General features: G+C 43.4%; 1 long non-coding RNA gene across 1 annotated transcript; it reads left to right on the top strand.

Annotated features, from left to right (window-relative positions):
* The first annotated feature begins 9,804 nt into the window (after window positions 1–9,804).
* On the top strand, window positions 9,805–13,447 carry LOC148899680 (uncharacterized). The gene is made up of 3 exons (XR_016114877.1): window positions 9,805–10,455; window positions 10,625–12,362; window positions 12,440–13,447. It is a non-coding gene; the product is annotated as an uncharacterized LOC148899680 (long non-coding RNA).
* The last annotated feature ends 365 nt before the right edge of the window (window positions 13,448–13,812 follow it).

Here is a 13,812-nt window from a genome sequence, read left to right as displayed (position 1 = left end):
CCACCCGTTGGTCGCCAACCAGATCATGACAGTACCCCCCCTTCAAGGGGCTGCTTCCAGAAGTCCCAACACTCTCCCAAAAGGTCTACTCGCCAGGGAACAATGGTGGAGACGGCAACCGCTGCCTCTCCAGCAAACGACGGGCGGTGGCCTGATGGGAACGGGACTCGGCCTGGGGTGGACGAAGACGCAGCACGGATCGTCGTGGGCGTGAGTGCGATCCCTCTCGCACTTTCATGCGACGATGCATGGCTCAATGCGCACGTCGAACTGCCAGGTGTAGAGTGGCACCCCAGACGGCCGTATGGGACCAGGTCTCAGCCGGGCGCCGACGTGGGCGTGAACTGCCCGGCACCGGGGAAACGAGACCAGTCCTGAGCCGCTCCGGGATCCAGCGGTGAGTGGGGTCTCAGACTGACGTTGACGCGGACGTTGCACGGCTCGTCGTGGATGCGACTCAATTCGTCATGCACGACGACACCATGGCTTGACATGGGCGTGCACTGCCAGACACCCAGTGTCACCCTTGACGGCCACCTGGAAGGAGGTCTCGGCCGGACGTTGACGTGGATGTTACGGCTCGTCGAGTGACGCAATTCAAACTCGACGAGGCGTGGGCTAACGTGGACGTGGCATTGCCAGGCACAGGGTGGAAATGAGACGGGTCCGATGTACTTGCGGGATCCGATGGTTGGTCGGTTCATTCTGTCACGGTTTGCAAGGTGGTGATGGCGGGTGCGGATCCCAAAAAGCAGGGAGGAGGGAGCAGGCGGTTGTTTGACAAATTCTATTAAAATAAAGGTCAGCAGGAACAAAATGTAAAACATCAAAATGATCTGAACGGAAAAAAGTATCAAAAGAAAACCCAGTGTAAAAGTCCGCCAAGGTTAAACAAACACATGCACAGCATACAATAGATGCAATTGCAGACAAAACATGCAACAAACAAACAATGAACCGACACCGGATGGTCGTGCCGAGAGTCCTTTTAAGTGTCACTGATTAAAACAACCAGCACCTGCGAGGCTGCAGGCAGGGCTACGTCGCTACCCGTTGGTCGCCAATCCAAACGTGGCAGTCCGCCACTGATCCGGACGACCACCACCTGTGCAGGTGCAGGCGGGGCCGACAGCGCCACCCGTTGGTCGCCAACCAGATCATGACAATACACGACCCCTTGGACTCCGGTGCGCTTGCAAGGGCGCACAGTTCAACCCGCCACAAACATTCATGGGCAAATGAAACACGACACAAGAAACTAAGTATTGTACAATAAAAACGAAATGAAGCAATTATTACCTGCAACACAGTATGACAGAAGGGATGGGTGAAGTCGCATGGGTTTCGTCTTGTGATTAACTGCGCAACACAAAAGCATTATGAAGCCAATGTGCTTCAAAGTTCCACTCGACAAAACGTGAATTAAATAATGACACAAAAAGTAATTTGGACTCGAAATGAATGAGGGAACTAATTAGATAACACTAGACAGTACAAAAGGGGAAACAAAATAAGATATTGTCATGAAAATGCGCGTTAATACAGACCATCAGAGAATTGCGACTCACCATGAATCTCGTCCAGATTGTTCTGGAAACTATGGGCGGGACTTGGTGCCACACTGAGCACCGTTGCGTCACTTCCATCATAATTTAATAGTAACACGAGACTTTACTATATATATATATATATATATATCCTCTCCTCTTTCATCTAGAACTGCTTCATGTCATCACAAAGAGGGTACAGCAAGTCCTGAAGAATGAATGACTGTGTCTTTGTTTTGTCATGGCGTCTTTGTGGTGTCATATTATTTGTTTTGTAGTTTTTTTTTGGTTCTTTTGACTTCAAGACGGCGCCGCAAGAGTGGCTGCCTTTCCAGCAGCTCATGTATTTTTTTTCTACTTTCATTCCTTTCATCACTTTACCGCTGTGAAATGTAAATTTCTCCACTGCGAGACTAATAAAGGCAAATCCAATCCAATCCAATATTCACTCTCGCCCCTGGACATGTCCAAACCATCTCGGTATGGCCTCTTTGACTTTCCAAAACAGCTGTCTTCCAATAAAAACATGTACAGGTGTTGAATTGCGGCAAATCACTGAGTTGCCTGATGTGGCTGTCATTTCACATTGAAACGAGTTTCATGAGTTTAAAAAAATAAAACATTGTCGCAAAGTAAAAATGTTTTTTTTTTATTAAGGAAGTACCTACCACAAATTCTCCTTTGCTTAATCAACGAAAATGTTTCTTCAGCCATCATCTGTACTTCTTTGAAGGTGTCAGAGGTTTCGCTTCTTATCCAAGAAACTTCGTCAGCAAACTAAAGTCTTACTGGTAGTTTAGGCCCTTTATATATCTCCCTACGCTCCAAACATGGCGGTGCTGGACTCTGCTATAGGTCCCTGCTCTCAGGTTTGGGGAGCAGAGCACTACTCCCTGCAGCTCCACTGACTGTTCCTATAGTTCTGACTAACGACTGGCCTGATTGCCCCACTTCCACCGGTATCACCTCCACCACCTATTTTGCCTAAGCAGGCTGTTGTACGAACGATCCAAATTGAACCTCACCCCACCATATCGGTTTAAAGAAGGATTTAGCTGTTTTATGAAAATCGCTTCTTTTACTCCCCTTTCAAACCATCTATTTTCTTTCGCTAAGATTTTAACCTCATTGTCGTCAAATGAGTGGTTGCTAGCTTTTAGGTGCATATGTACTGCCGATTGAGTCCCACAAGTATTATCCCTGTGTAACCGGCCTTAGGCCTCGGGGATACCTGGGTCGGTTCAAAGGAGTCACAGGCAGGTAGCACTGTGAGTGACAGGGAAAAGACGACACGAGACAAACGTGTTTATCAGCTTCACACAGCAGCATTTATGACTGACTTATTTACTCATCAAAACATCAATTCGGTTCAAGTTCCAATAATACCGGCTCCTGATATCAATATACATCAATGTGTAGGTCTATACATTCAACATCTATACATTGTATATATCCTCCACATTCGCACATGCGTATGCACGTCTGCACGCTCGTGTGTGTTGTGCTGGGAACTACCAATTGACATCCCAAAATCCAAATTCATCAAAGCCACAAAACATTCATCAAAGCCACAAAACTACGGTTTCATATGTAGCATCGCCCAACAAGTCCCAGATTACTTTAACATCTTGAGGATGTCTAGACATTATTATTTTGAGTACCTGTGAACGACGAGGAAAAGACGACACGAGACAAACGTGTTAATCAGCTTCACACAGCGGCATTTATGACTGACTGCGCATGCGTGAGCTGAGCCTACATTGTCTTCCTCTTTTCCATTCATAGGCGTGTAGCGCCCTCTCCTGACTTGGTAGGCTAATCGAATAACCTACAGTAACTGAGGTATTTTCTAACCCCCTACACCTGCGATTTTGATAGTCTTTTTTTGAGAATTTGTTTAGTCTCCCCAATGTATTGCTCTTTACAATTTTCATTCTTACAATGTATTGAAAAAACACATTAATTTGTTTTTCATTTGGCAGCCTATCTTTTGGATGCACTAATTTTTGCCTTAAAGTGTTTATCGTTTTGAAATAAGTAGGAAGTTTGTGTTGCCAAAGGACTCTTTGTAGTTTTGAATTGAAAAAATACTTTTACAGAAACAATCACAGCTACTTGTAAACACGGGAAAAAAATAGGTATGAGCAGATTTCAAGAGAGAATTGGATCATAAATTTGTCTCTCAGAGACAGAAAAGGTGGTACTAACCAAAGGAGAGAGTTATTTAGTTATTATTTTTGTCATAAATAGTGTTATTTATTTCTTGTTTTTCTATGAATAACCCAGAGAGTTATTTAGTTATTATTTCAGAAATAGTGTTATTTACTTTCTGATTTTTTTTTCTGTGAAGAACTCAGAGAGGGTTATTTAGTTATTATTTATTTCATTAATAGTGTTAATATTTGTTTCCTGATTTTTTTTCTGTAAAGAACCCGGAAAGGATTATTTGGTTATGTGTGGCACTATACCAGGGGTATGGGGACCCCTGGTATAGTGCCTCCATGTTTCTCCATTTTTTGATTTTACGAGTGCAGCGTGTTCTACCGGAGACAAATTCGGTACATACTTGGCAATAATGATGATTCTGATTCTGATTTATAGGTGTATAGGAAACATCTTTGTTATTCAGCATTCCGATAATTTTACCTAAATGTGAATCACCCAGAAAAAGTTTTCACCAGTCAGACGGTTGGTCACTATACTGATGTTTGCCTTGCACATTTTTGAAGGATTGTTAAAAGCTGTAAAAAGCAAATGTACCTGGATTAATTCTTTACAAACCCGCAGATAAAAACCACGTCTGAGAGAGAACATGAACTTCTTCTTCTTTTCCTTTCGGCTTTTCCCCCCAGGGGTCGCCACAACGAATCAATGTCCTCCATCTATCCCGGTTTTGTGCATCCTCGTCTCGCACACCAGCTACCTTCATGTCCTCTTTGACCACATCCATAAACCTCCTCTTCGGTCTTCCTTTCGGTCTCCTGCCTAGCAGTTCAAGAGTCAGCATCCTTCTTCCGATATAGTCACTCTCTCTCCTCTGGACATGTCCAAACCATCTCAGTCTGTCCTCTCTGACTTTCTCTCCAAAGCCTCTAATATGAGTTGTCCCTCTAATGTACTCATTCCTGATCCTATCTAACCTGGTCACTCCCCAAGAAAACCTCAACATCTTCAGCTCTGCTACCTCCAACTCTGTTTCCTGTCTTTTCTTCAGTGGCACTGTCTCCAGTCCAAACATCATGTCTGGTCTGACCACTGTTTTATACAATTTTCCTTTCATCCTAGCTGAAACCCTTCTATCACACATCACACCTGACATTTTTCTCCAGCCGCTCCAGCCTGCCTGGACACGCTTCTTCACCTCTTCTCCACACTCTCCATTGCTCTGGACAGTTGACCCCAAGTACTTAAAATCCTCCACCTTCTTTATCTCTTCCCCCTGTAGCATCACTCTTGCACTTGGATCCCTCTCATTCACACACATATATTCCGTCTTGCTGCGACTGTTCTTCATTCCTCTCCTTTCCAGGGCATATTTCCACATCTCAAATTTCTCCGCCAACTGTTCCCTGTTCTCGCTACAGATCACAATGTCATCTGCAAACATCATGGTCCAAGGAGATTCTTGTGTAACATCGTCTGTCAGCCTGTCCATCACCATAGCAAACAAGAAGGGGCTCAGAGCTGACCCCTGGTGGAGTCCCACCTCCACCTTGAATTCCTCAGTCATACCGACAGCACACCTCACAACTGTCTTACAGTCATGATACATGTCTTGCACCGCTCTGACATACTTTTCCGTCACTCCAGACTTCCTCATGCAATGCCACAGCTCTTCTCTGGGCACCCTGTCATATGCTTTCTCCAGATCTACAAAGACACAATGCAATTCCTTCTGACCTTCTCTGTACTTCTCCATCAGCATTCTTAAAGCATACACTGCATCTGTCGTACTCTTTTTTTGGCATGAAGCCATACTGCTGCTCACAAATGTTCACTTCTGCTCTTAGTCTAGCTTCAACTACTCTTTCCCAGAGTTTCATTGTATGGCTCATCAACTTTATTCCTCTGTAATTAGTACAACTCTGCATATCTCCTTTTTCTTAAAAATGGGCACGAGTACACTTCGTCTCCATTCTTCAGGCATCTGTTCACCATCTAAGATCTTGTTGAATAACCCAGTCAGGAACACCACCGCCACCTCTCCAAGACACTTCCATACCTCGATTGGTAAATCATCAGGCCCAAGTGCCTTTCCCACCTTCATCCTCTTCAGCGCCTTCCTCACTTCATCCTTGCTAATGCTTGCTACGTCTTGGTGCACAACAGTCACGTCTTCTACTCTTTCTTCCTTCTCATTTTCCTCATTCATCAATTCTTCAAAGTACTCTTTCCATCTTGCCATCACACTCCTGGCACCTGTTAATACATTGCCATCTCCATCCTTAGTCACCCGAACCTGCTGCAGGTCTCATCTTTGTCTCTCTGTCTCGCTAGCCTGTGAAGATCAGTCTCACCTTCCTTGCATACAAGTCATCATAGGCCTCTTGTTTGGCCTTTGCCACCTTTACTTGAACTGTGCGCTGCATCTCCTTGTACTGCTGTCTACTCTCGTCTGTCCTCTCAGTGTCCCACTTCTTCTTTGCTAACCTCTTTCTCTGTTTACACTCCTGCACCTCCCCATTCCACCACCAAGTCTCCTTATCTACCTTTCTTTCACTCGATACAGAACATGAACTAAGGAAGGAAAAAAAAAACAGACGAGAACGCAGCCAAAAGTTAAATAACCATCATTTTAATTCTTTATTCATTCTTTGTTTTTGTTTACCCGCATTTCCCCATCTGTTATTTATTTTGTGCAATAGTCTAATTGTAACATGTATTTGCTACACAATTTGAAGCAGGTTTATGCTTTACGAAACATTTACGTTCGAGGGGGGACTAACAAATGAATGCGTTTACAGGAAAAACGCAGCTCTACTTACAACAAATTGTAGTAATAATAATAATAATAATAATACATTTTATTTTAAGCGCCTTTCAAAGCTCTCAAGGACACTTTACAGTCACAGACAAGCACAGTTACTATAATAAATAGAATAAAATCACAAAACAGAATACAATGAATAAAATACAATTATAAATAGAAACAAGAGAAAGAGATACACATAAAATTTTAAATAGGATGGTTTTGAGATGGGATTTGAAGGTTGGAAGAGAATCGATGTTACGAATGTTGGGAGGAAGTGATTTCAAGAGTAATTACAGATACCACTGAAAGTAAAAAAAAAACAAGACTTTCACTCAAAGCAAAGCTGTAAAAGATGACAATCTGTGGAGTATATGTTTCGACAACCAGTCTGCATACAATAATGTAACTATTTTTTAAAGAAACTCAGAGATCTCTGTGGGGCGTCTACTTTTGCAAAGACTGGCAACCCAGTTACTATCATCTCATCTCATCTCATCTCATCCCGTGGCCTAGAAGGCCGTAGGGGTGCCATGATGGACGTTTGGAGTTACTATGCTGACAGCAATAAATTAAACCCATTAAAATTGCAGCAAGGTTGCAGTCTGTGTTATTTGTGAACTGCGCATTTCTGCTCTCAAAGATTTGAAAATGTATGGTGGTGTGAGAAAAAAGTAACTTTTCAGGCAGCATTTGATGTTTTGTACACAGAGAGTGTTTCGTGATTCCAGGGATGACAAAGTGAGTCACCATTCAGTGAAGAACCTGAAGAAGGTCTCAAATGCGGCACAACATTCCAACTGTTTTCATCACACCTGTCAAATTCTTCAGTTTGGACTCAGGAGCCCTGAACAAATAAAACTTGATAGCAGTGGTCCATTGTCAATTTGTCTAATTGTAATTCCTCTGCTCAGCTCAAAGGGAAAAACCACTGTTTTGAGAATATTTACATAAAAAAATTGATGCCACACCTCCTAACAGCAGAATACCGGCATGTGATAAGTTTATCATTCGCTATCCTCGAAGATGGTAACTTGTTTTGGTTTTCCTATTCTTTCTTGGTGAATTGCACATGAAACAAACTGAATGAGAATAGTCATAACAATGACAGATACACCGTAAGTGCTCTGATCGCAAGTTTCAATTCCAGACTGATCGCCGACAACGTCCAGTGATGCAGGTGACCTGTGTTTTTATTTTATTTCTTTCATACTTTTTTGGAAAGTGAAACTCAGGATGCTAAATGTAGAATGTGCACAAATGCAAAAATATATCATTAATAGCATGCACAATTTTTTCCCTCCCCTTGCCATAACCAGAATCAACTTGAGACCAGTCCGCAAACTTGTGGTCGATCGCGATCGATGATTGGACACCCTTGGAATATGTCATGTCTTTGAAAAGAGATAACTGAGCTAAATTGTTATTTGAATTCCAATTATTTTGTCAATGACTAATTTGTTTTTCCTGGATCGAGATTACCTAAATACATTTGAATGAAAAATATATTTGTTGAATAAGACTCTTCACAATTCACAAGTCACAATTTGACAATTCACTATTAACAATTCGACTGTCTCTCCCTCCCATCAGGTCAAAAGCCTAGGTGTCATCCTTGACAGCTATTATCTTTCCGGTCCCATATAAATAACTTAAACCGATCTGCATACTTCCACCTACGCAATATCACTTGTCTTCGCCCGTCTCTCACCCCTCACACCACAGCTATCCTTGTTCATAGTCTTATAACCACCCGGATTGACTATTGTCATTCACTTCTCCTTGATGTCCCTCAGAAACATCTTCACAAACTTCAAGTAGTCCAGAATTCTTCAGCTCGGATCATCACTAGAACCTGATCCTTTCACCACATCACAACCGTCCTCCAAGAGCTCCACTGGCTCCCGGTCAAATATAGAATCAACTTTAAAATTCTTCTTTATACATTTAAAGCAATACATAACCTTGCCCCCCATACCTATCTGACCTTCTTCAAATGTCTATTCCTTCTCGTTCCCTCAGATCCTCTTCCTCCCTCCACCTCTGTGTCCCCCCCTGCCCCTAAGTGCTTTTCATAGCTCTCAAGGACACTTTACAGTCACAGACAAGGGCAGCTGAGAACACGATGGGGGACAGAGCTTTCAATGCCCTTGTCTGTGACTGTAAAGTGTCCTTGAGAGCTTTGAAAGGCGCTTGAAATAAAATGTATTATTAAAATGTATTATTATTATTAAGACTCCCAGTTTCTTAAACTCCTCCACTTGAGGCAAGATCTCCCCCAACCGGAGAGGGCACTCCACTCTTTTCCGACTGTGAACCATTGTCTCAGTTTTGTGGGTGCTGATTCTCATCCCAACTGCTTCACATTCGGCTGCAAAACGCTCCAGTAAAAGTTGAGTCCTGATTAAAGGCTCCAACAGTACCAAATCATCTGCAAAAAGCAGCAATGCTAAAATGGGGCCACCAAAACGGAACCCTTTGGTGCTTCGGTTGTGCCTAAAAAATCTGTTTATAAAGGTTATGAACAAAATCGGTGACAAAGGGCAGCCTTGGCGGAGCCCAACCTTCACTGGAAATGATTCCAACCTACTGCCGGCAATGCGAACCAAATTCTGACATCGGTCATATATTCATCAAACGGTCCGTATCAGGGGTTCCTGTAGTGTACACCATACTCCTAAAGCACCCTCCGCAGAACTCCCCGAGGGACACGGTCAAACGCCTTCTCCAAGTCCACAAACCACATGTAGACTGGTTGGGCGAATTCCCATGCACCCTCAATGACCCTGCAAAGGGTGTAGAGCTGGTCCACTTTTCCACTGCCTTGACGAAAACCACACTGCTTGTAACTGGCGGGTATCTTGTCATTGGTTGCCACGAAAACAAAAATATAATTTATTTAGACTTGTTGTTCTGTAAAAGTGTTTAATGTTTCAATGCGAAACTTTATGTGTGTGTTTTTCTAAAAATCGTCTTCGATACTTTATTTATAATGTTTGTCATGGTCACTTCCGCTTCCGTGTCTGGTGTTTTAGATAAAAGCAAGTACGGCAAGACAGACGGAACGAAAGTCTCGAGAGAGAGACACAAGGAGAGTGACCGCTAGATAGAGAACGAAAGTCTCGAGAGAGAGAGACAAGCAGAGCAACGAAAGTCTCAAGTCTACGTCAACGTTTATCTACTTTTGGTTAATAAGGTGCACATGGTACGTTATTAATTTCCTTATTGACTGAATGTTTGGTCGAACTTATTGTAATGTTGTTGTTTCAATGTTCTTTATAGTTTTCACGGTGTTCAAGTGCTTCATAATAAACGTTGTGACATCAGTACGAAGCGTCATCCTTGACCGGAGTAGATACAGTGAAAACGTGCTCACACAGTGAAAACGTGTTCACAACAGTGAAAACGCGCTCACACAAGTGAAACGTCCTCATCCATCCTGGAGCCTCCGGCGCGCAGGTGCTTCCCTCCCCAAAGGCAATCTATCGGCTTCGGCGCAATCGCGTAGCAAGGTACGAGCTACATCGAGCGTCGTCGCACTCAACCACGTGTATCGGAGCTAGCCACAAGCTACTTGGAACATCGTCACACTCAAACCGCAGCAAGCTACAGGCCTCAGCGTGCATCGTCGCAGTCAGCCTTCATAAGAGAGAGAAAGGTTGCAACGTGCGACGTTGTTTCAAGTTGCAGGCCTCAGCGTGCATCATCGCTATCAGCCTTCATAAGAGAGAGAAAGGTTGCAACACGCGACGTTGCTTCAAGCTACAGGCCTCAGCGTGCATCGTTGCGATCAGCCTTCATAAGAAAGAGAAAGGTTGCAACGCGCGACGTTGCTTGTCATCCTGCAGCAGCTCGAGGTTTGATGGACGTTTCCAGTAGCTCACAAAGTGGATGGATAGAACATACAAATTCACCACAACAACAGAGAAAATAGTGAATGTGGGTTTTTGAATGTGTGAAAGTATCTCTTGAATATTTGATTAGCATCACAATTGCAATTGAACGGTATTGATTTGAATAGGCTGCAACTGAAATTATTTATTTATATAAATCCATAAAAGTAACTTGGGATTCTGAAATATTAAAATGTCTCAAACTCTCATTTCAGTTAAGAGGGCAGAAATGGCGGCTCTACTGGCTGCAAAGGAAGCTGAGATTGATATGGAAGAGGCTGTTGAAGCTCAACGTCAGCAGTTGAAAGAACTTGAAAATCTAAGAGACATCAAAGTGATGAAGGCAAAGTTCCGTGTTTATGAGGAAGAAGTAATGAGACCAAAGTTACGCAAGTTTGAGAAAGTAGTGAAGGCAAAGTTAGGTGAGTTTGAGGAAGGAGAATTGAAGGAACTGCAAATATTAAAAGGAGGCCTCCAAAGAAACGAGTACGGCCACCTTGAAATGCCACTGCCTTCCAAAGCGCGACCTCACCTCCCGGTTAATAAGGTGCTTGCTTCAGCAAGACCAAACCAACTTAGAAGGAAGTTGGACAGAGATCACAAGGACAGAAAGGACCATCTAGTGACAGGACCTGACCTGAACAGTGGAAGAGGAAACCTGCACCTCCACAAATTCCTTTCCCATAACAGAGAAGTGCTAGATTCAATCAAGGTAGCAGAATGTGCTGTGAACGTGAAGAATGGCGATTTTGGGCCTGACGATTTACCAGTGCCAAGAGCGCTTGGGATTAGATGGAAGGTTGAAAGTGACAGTTTCCCCTTCAAGGTGTCACTAGATAAAAGACCCACAACACGAAGATGGAGTTTCTCCATTGTAACCTCTTTATACGATCCTCTCGGATTCCTAGCCCCATTCATCCTTGAAGGAAATAAGAAACAACAAGAAATGTGTCAGAGAGGTACAAGATGAGATGATCCACTACCTTTGGACTTGAAGTCAAGGTGGGAGTTGTGCAGAGAGGATTTAGAGAACCTTGATCAAATTGAGATTGCAACACGTTTTATACCAAACGGGTTTGGCAAGCTACAGAGAGTTGAGCTTCACCACTTTTCTGACGCTTGTAGCCAAGGGTATGTTCAGTGTAGTTACATCAGGTTATTGAGTAAAGATAAGGTGAACTGCTCCTTTGTCATTGGCAAAGTGAGAGTAGCTCCAACGAATATACTCACCATACCAAGACTAGAGTTAAGTTCCGCAGTGTCCCCAGCAACCGTGAGCAAAATGTTAAGGGAGGAGTTAGGAGTCAAAATAGATGACGAATACTTCTGGCCTGACTCTCGAGTGGTTCTAGGAAACATTAACAATGAAGCAAAACGATTCCACGGTTTTCTTGCTAACCGTTTAGATAAGAAAATCAAAGTTAGGAAGAAAGGGATGGCACCTCAAGCCTTCCATCGTTTAAAGATCCATACATCACTATGGTGAAATTACTGTTGATTATTTGAAATGCACAAGTCATTTTGTTTAGGAATGTTATTTCAACAGTAATTTTGTGGGAGTGTAACTGGCGGGTATCTTGTCCTTGGTTGCCACGACAACAAAAATATAATTTATTTAGACTTGTTGTTCTGTAAAAGTGTTTAATGTTTCAATGCGAAACTTTATGTGTGTGTTTTTCTAAAAATCGTCTTTGATACTTTATTTATAATGTTTGTCATTGTCACTTCCGCTTCCATGTCTGGTGTTTTAGATAAAAGCAAGTACGGCGAGACAGACGGAACGAAAGTCTCGAGAGAGAGACACAAGGAGAGCGACCGCTAGATAGAGAACAAAAGTCTCGAGAGAGAGACACAAGCAGAGTAACGAAAGTCTCGAGAGAGAGACAAGCAGAGCAACGAAAGTCTCAAGTCTATGTCAACGTTTATCTACTTTCGGTTAATAAGGTGCACACGGTACGTTATTAATTTCCTTATTGACTGAATGTTTTGTCGAACTTAATGTAATGTTGTTGTTTCAATGTTCTTTATAGTTGTCACGGTGTTCAAGTGTTTCACAATAAACGTTGTGACATCAGTACGAAGCGTCATCCTTGACCGGTAGATACACTGCTCCTCCTCAATCTGAGGCTCGACTTGCTGACGGATCCTCCCCTCTAGAACCCCTGAATAGACCTTACCAGGGAGGCTGAGGAGTTTTAGCCTTCTGTAGTTGGAACACACCATCCGGTCCCAACTTTTAAAAAGGAGGACCACCACCCCGGTCTTCCAATTAAGATGCACTCTCCCTGATGACCACACAATGTTATACTGATGTGTCAACCAAGACCGCCGCACAACATCCAGAGCCTTGAGGAACTCAGAACAGATCTCATCCACCCCTGGGGCCCTGCCAATGAGGCGCTTTTGAACTACATCAGTGATTTCAACCACAGAGAACGGAGAGCCCCAGACTCTGATTCCTCCAAAGAAGGCCTGTTGGTGGAGTTGAGGAGGTCTTCGAAGTAGTTTGTAGCCTACTCACCACCAGGTGGTGATCATTTTCCATCTCTGGAAAATCCCTGGACATGAAGTGGGAGGTCAACACCAACTCTATCCTGAAAAAGGCCCAACAGAGAATGTACTTCCTGAGGCTGCTAAAGAAGCATGGCCTACCACAGGAGGTGCTGCAACATTTCTACACGGCTGTCATCGAATCCATCCTGTGTTCTTCCATCACCGTTTGGTTCAGGGCCGCCACAAAAATGGACAAAGTCCAACTTCAACGGACAGTTAGGACGGCGGAAAAAATCATTGGCACCGCCCTACCCACTCTCGAGGACTTGCACACTGCAAGAATACAAACTAGGGCGCGGAAAATCCTACTGGACCCTCCGCACCCTGCCCACCACCTTTTCCAGCTACTCCCCTCAGGCAGGCGCTACCGATCCATGCGCACCAAATCCAGCAGACATTTAAACAGCTTCTTCCCCCAAGCCATTAACTCTTTGAACTCTTTCAACAGTAGCCAAAATGGAACTGTATAGTGCCACTTAGCAGGTTTTTTTTTACGACAATACTAGTTCAGCGTGTTCTACCGGAAACAAATTCCTTGTGTGTTCTACATACTTGGCAATAAAGATGATTCTGATTCTGATTCTGATTCTGATCTGTTGTTTTTAAGCAATGTTTTCTAATGAATACTATTAGGCGCAGAGAGTACCATCGAAAGTTGATAGGGCAGACATTCGAATGAACCGTCGCCGCCGCGGGGGGCGGGCGATCGGCTCGGGCGGTTATCTAGAGTCTATTATATACCAACATTTTGACAGTTCATTTACAAATCTTATAACTTTTAGTGTAATTTTAACCATTGTATATTTTGTATTATCGATCTTTAATACTGTGTCGGCGCACACGCTTTCTG

Source organism: Hippocampus bargibanti, linkage group LG04 (genome assembly GCF_051943395.1).
Source record: "Hippocampus bargibanti isolate YZ-2025 linkage group LG04, ASM5194339v1, whole genome shotgun sequence".
Taxonomy (NCBI): domain Eukaryota; kingdom Metazoa; phylum Chordata; class Actinopteri; order Syngnathiformes; family Syngnathidae; genus Hippocampus; species Hippocampus bargibanti.
The sequence above is the reverse complement of the archived record's forward strand: the minus strand, read 5'-3'. Positions and strand labels throughout refer to the sequence as shown.